Source organism: Limulus polyphemus, unplaced genomic scaffold, assembly GCF_000517525.1.
Source record: "Limulus polyphemus unplaced genomic scaffold, Limulus_polyphemus-2.1.2 Scaffold3278, whole genome shotgun sequence".
NCBI lineage: Eukaryota > Metazoa > Arthropoda > Merostomata > Xiphosura > Limulidae > Limulus > Limulus polyphemus.
Genome location: NW_013668888.1, coordinates 106,874 through 112,966, shown reverse-complemented (window position 1 = coordinate 112,966; position 6,093 = coordinate 106,874).

The window sequence follows — 6,093 nt, the reverse complement described above, 5'->3', positions numbered from 1 at the left end:
AGGAAGACAAAAGGGAAGTCTCCTAAGTTGTCATCTCCATGGGAAGGCCCATATGATATAGTGGATCGTCTCTCAGACGTGACTTTCCGGACAAAATGTGTTCGGCGAGGTAAGCCAAAAGTGGTGCATGCCAACAGGCTTTGGCATTATCACGGTCCAGGACATTTCAGTTGGGACGAAGTGGACCACAGAACAAATGACGTTGCTGAAGACGTGACACCTGAAGAAGCCACCGTCAAAGAAGAAACTCTACTCAGTTTAGAGAAGGGAAACGATGAAGCTTTTGATGAAGTTACTACCACTGATGTGACTGTTACCAATGATGGGACATTTACTGATGAAGCGGATGAACCCCACATGAAGCAGAAGCCAATGAGACGGAGACCAGTACGGAAGAAGATACGTCCCGTAAAATTAAGAGACTTTGTTGACTTGTAATTTTGTGTTTGTAATTCTGTACAGTTAATTAAGTTATTGTTAGTTGTTATTGGTTTATTGTATGTGGTTATTGTTCGGGACGAACAATATTAAGGAGGGTGCAGTGTCGCGTCATCGAGATCACGTGACTATTCTCACGCCCTCTAGTTTCTAGAACTATCTTGTTTCTTCATGAATGCCCTAGCATTTACTAGATAGGGTAGTCTGGTATATATATATATAAGAGGGTGACAACGTGACGCGAGGGGGGGGGGTAATGTGTGTGCAGGTAATGAGTAATTGAACTGCAGTCAGAGTGAGACGTATTGTTGAAGTTTAACGTTCGTTGTTAAAGCGTTTGTAAAAGAGCAACTGTTGAAAATAAGTGTATCGTAAAGTTATATTCGGAAAGAATAAACCAGTTTTATTAAGTAAGGACTTGTGTCGTTAAAGTTTCATCGGAACGAAGTTACGGAAAAATCAATTAACAAACGGAGATGTAATAACGCTTTTCCTTTGATGGACTCAGAGTAACCATCAAATTAAAAAACCTTATCTTATTTTGTGTCAGAATATTCGGTGTAAAAAAACTAGCCAAAACTTTTAGGTACATCACTAATTTCTGTGTAAGATAAATTAAAGCCCAAATAATAATTAGTGGGACTAACTGTAATAGTAATGAAGACTTTGTTTAATTTTCTATGTGTGTGTGTGTGTGTGTGTGTGTGTGTGTGTGTTTGACTCGTGTTACAAGAAGTCCTGTAACAACATGAACTCAGATGCAACTTGTTGCATAAATAATTTGAAAATGCATTTTAAAAATCAAATGCAGCCCATGGACCCCCTATCGGCAATTATAAGGTTGTTTAAGCGTTCTTTTCTTTCAATTTATCTCCTTGGTTGTTTTTATCATCTTTTTTTTATATGCCAACTGTAGCTGAAACATTGTATAATTACGAATCCTTCTAAAAGAAAAAACGCACAGAAATCTCCTTGCATACGTTTTATTTTGAAGTTTGTATCCCATTTTAAAATATCAATACATAGCACTTACTATCAAAATATATAGACACTATCGGCTCATACATCACATTACATAGATAATTTTGACACCAACAAAAAAAGTACGTAAAATGACAATAGGCAGGAACGTCATTATAAGAGTTCTAAAATAAATCACTATTTAATATCAATTACAATTAATCAAACAAACAGCGATTTCCATAAAAATGAAAACAAATAAATAGAAAAATAAAAAATAACTTGAGGCCAAATTTGATCACAATTTCACTAAATAATAATCTGTGTTCTAGGCTTAAAGAAATGTTTGTAATGGCATAACGATTTATTTTTACCACAGGATAACCTCCTTACTTTAAAATAATCTTTGACATTAACAAAACAAAATACACCACAAATTTGGTATTCTATTTAAAATTTCGTATTTATAAAGTTAAAATATCTAACATAAATAAAAAATTCTAATCAAATTCCACAATATTCATGGCTTATGAAACTAAGAAATATGGTATTATGCTTGTAAAGCACCCTTAATTAAAGCGAAAGCATAAAGAAAAATAGATTTACAAGCTTTTAAACTTATTAAAATCTTCTAACTGCTTTAAAAATGCAAATTATAACAGTCATTTAAGTTAATAGTACTAGTCCTATCACCAAAAATGTCAGATAAATGCAAAATTTGTAAGATAGTAGTGAGATTTTGTGATAATGTAAGATAACGAAAAATGCGATAATATCATATATTGAATTATTAAATGAAAGATCAAATAACGAAATTTCTGATAAAGTGAGACAAATTTTATGTTGATAATGTCATATAAAGGGCGATATATTGAAAAACGTGATCATGTCGTATGGTGATAATATCACATAAGGAGACTAGTGAAAGTTGTGATAATGTCATATAGTGATAAGCTAAGATAATTAAGTCTTTGTGAAATATGTATTATTGTCATTTGTTGAATATATATATTATTGTTCGTAAGTGTGACTGAATTTAGCTTTATTCTGAAGGTGCAACAGTTGATCAATGTTGTTTTGTTTCACATCAGACATGAATTTGGGAATAGGACGATAGAAATTATTTGCACTTTGATTAGGAGAAATAGGTTATACTCTCTATAACTACTCCCTCCCTTTACATGACATCGCACTAAAGGAGTCACAGGAGAATGCAAAAAGGCAGCAAAAATATCCAATTAAATAAAAAGAGATGCGGTGCTTTTCAAGATGAGGAAATGTCAGTTAACAAGCTAAGAATGGAGAGAGAAGTATTGTTAACTCCAGCTGGTATTCCAATTTATGAAGAGATGTGACAGAAGATACATGAATAAATGTGTAATCAACAATTGCAGAGCATGTCGCAACATATTAAAATATATAGCAATAGAACTTGTTTAATGAATAAGGAAGTGTTAGATGCTGACGATTCCCCTTTAGAAAAAGAAACTGTGGATGGTAAGTGTTATATTTAATTAAATTCTGATTTATCACTTAATTGTTCTCTTTATGAAGTAGTGATGGATGAGATGACCTAGATCCATACAATGCATCAGACTATAGCAGATGATACAGATCTATATCCTGTAAAAAATTAACTGTTACAGGATGAGTATTTATCTCTTTTTTGAAAAGTATCCAGAAGGTCACTGTTATAGTGCATTAATATCACATTATTAGTCTCGCAAAGAGTATGTGCTCAGATAGTTGAGACTATTTACAGGTATAAGGGCAAAAGACTAATCAAACCATCTAGTAACTGGTTCCCTCCAAAGCGTCACTCAGGATAACCAGTGCTTGAGGGTAAACCAGTCTCATCCAGTAAAGTGAATGATTAGAGGCCTTGGGGTCAAAACGACCTCAACCTATTCTCAAACTTTAAATGGGTGAAAAGTCCTACTTGCTCGACTGAAGCCCGGACGTTTAGATGCAAGTGCCCAATGAGCCATTTTTGGTAAGCAGAACTTGCACTGTGAGACGATCCTTTCAATAAAGTAAAAAGTACGGAAATGGAAGAATACTATTCTGCCACTTTCGATGACCACAAATGTGATAATGAACAAAGGAAAAATATACGTACAAAGATGGAGAAAAGAAGCACATTATCACCCTCTACAACAGGGTATGCAACTTCTAATAAACAATTTCAATGTCTAATAGAAAACTGTCCATGAGGAGTTATGTGGATAAGTTTGAAAGACTTAATCTTGCCACAATGATTGGGTGGACTTCAAAGGAAGGCTTGAAAAGATACAATGTTTACAATACAATTGTACGAAGGAGTTTTCCTAGAGAGAAAACAATTGAAGATGATGAAATGTATATTAGTTATATAAATTGTATAGTTCATCCCCAACTTATAAAGAACTATTTCGAATTTCCAACTGAAAAAGAGTGCGAGAGCATCTCTCCAGTGTAATGCAGAACTTTATGTAATAGAAATCACCTAATTCTTCAGCTCCTAAAAATGAATGGTAAAAGTAGAAGTGAGATAAGTAACAAGACACTTTAGGAATTTCACAATGCCAAGCTTGAGGATGACAATCGCAATCCGTGACCTTAAAGTTAATTCCAGAGATTTTATACTAAGGTCAATTTAAGTAAACTATTCTAACGAATCATATTACGATAATTTGAAAAATTATTCATTTATTTAGTGCTTTTGAGCAGTGGTTTTCATGTGTATTAATTATAAAATTGGTGTTTGATAGTTTCCCTAAGACCCTTAAAAGTATTCAGAGCGAACGTTGCAAGATAATGTCAGATAAGAACTTAGTGAAATATGTTATGCTTCATAAACATTATTACTAATGAGAAGAGTGAATTGATTTCTTTATGAAGAAGTACTGTTTCTATCACCGATAATGTCGGATAACTTGTTCATAGGTCAGATAAAAACGAAAAATGCGACATTGTCATATCACGAAATTTATGATAACATCAGATAACTTTTATGTTGGTAGTGTCAGATAAGAACAATTTATTGAAAAGCGTGATAATTTCAAGTACAGATAATGTCAGTTTATTGAAAAGCGATAATGTAGGATAATGAGACCTTTGTGTATTATTGTCATATATTGATTATGTATATCATATATTAGTATCTGAAGGTGTTATGAAGTTTACTTGTATTTTGAAACTGATGGATGTCCTTTTTTCCAGGTATACCATACAGATTCCTCTAGTATGTCTTTAAGGAAGAAGACTGTGTTTGATGAAGATGGTAATATATTTGGAGAAATTATATCTAGAGCTACTAATCCCCTTCAAAAGGAAAACAGGAATTATTTACAGTTTAATAACAATGGAGAGGTTGTACTTTCTTTTTACACTTCCATCTATATACATGACAGCCCTTTGAAAAGGCAATGCAGAATACAGAAACCTAAGAGGAACATATCAAATTTAATGAAATGGTACTGTAGCTTCTTATGTTGAGAAAGACTTGCAAAACATGCTAAGAGTGGAGAGAGTATTCCTCATTCCACCACATATTCCCCTTAATAAAGAAGTGGAAGATCACCTATCACCAAAACCTGCAGAATATGTCTGAACATATACAAACAGATAACAATAGAATGTATTTAATGAGCAAAAGAGTGTTAAAACTGATAGATCGTGTATAGATAAAGGAACTGTTATATTCCAGTAAAATCTAACTTATCGCTTAACCCTTTCACTACAGTACGTGACTCGTGACATAGTTCCATTTACTGGTCTGTAATTTACTCTGTGCTGCACTTGCACAGTTTCTAGGCAACTACAATGTAATTAGTGTAGTTTCCTCGATCGTGGGTGTTATTTTTGTGAAATTCTTGACTTTTGACCCAATTTGAGGGCACTGATCAGAACCGTGTCAACAGGTAAACATACACAATAACAATGGCTTGCCACAGAGGGTGTATTGGTCGAAATAATGCGAGATTCAGACTCAGAATTGAGTGAATTTGGCGATGACAATTGGGAAAACAGTGACATATACACTGATAACGCTGTAAGTAATGATAATACACATGATGCAGCGCATAGGGACAGTGATGATGATGATGGTAGTCAGAGGGGCATGGCTGATGCTGATCATGAGTGGGTCATTGATGATGATTATGACAATTATATCCCAATTTGTTGCCCAGTTTATGCCAAAAGGCCTAGCCCTGTGATTCCACCTTTGCCTGACGGTAACCAACTTGTAGATTATTTCTACTTGTTATTACCTCAGGAAGCATTTGAGCTTATTTGTGAGATGACTAACACCTATGCCCTGGAGTTCATTGATAATCCAGTAGACCTCCCTGGAAATTCTCGCTACAATGATTGGGTTGAGTATACTACAGATGAAATCAAAGCCTATGTTGGCTTGCAGATAATGATGGGATTGTGTTCCAAGCCAAGGATTAGTGACTACTGGGGGTATAACCCAGTCCCCTGATTATCGAGATGTACTTCCATGCAATGGTTACCAGCTGATCAGTTCATTCCTTCATTTTTGTGAAAATTCTCAAAGGGTTCGACGTGGAGAGAAAGGATATGATCCTTTGTATAAAATTTCTCCCCTCATGAACATTGTGAAGCCACTGTATAAGCAGTACTATATTCCACATCGTGAACTTATAATTGATGAATCGATGTGGAAGTTCAAGGGATGGATATACATTC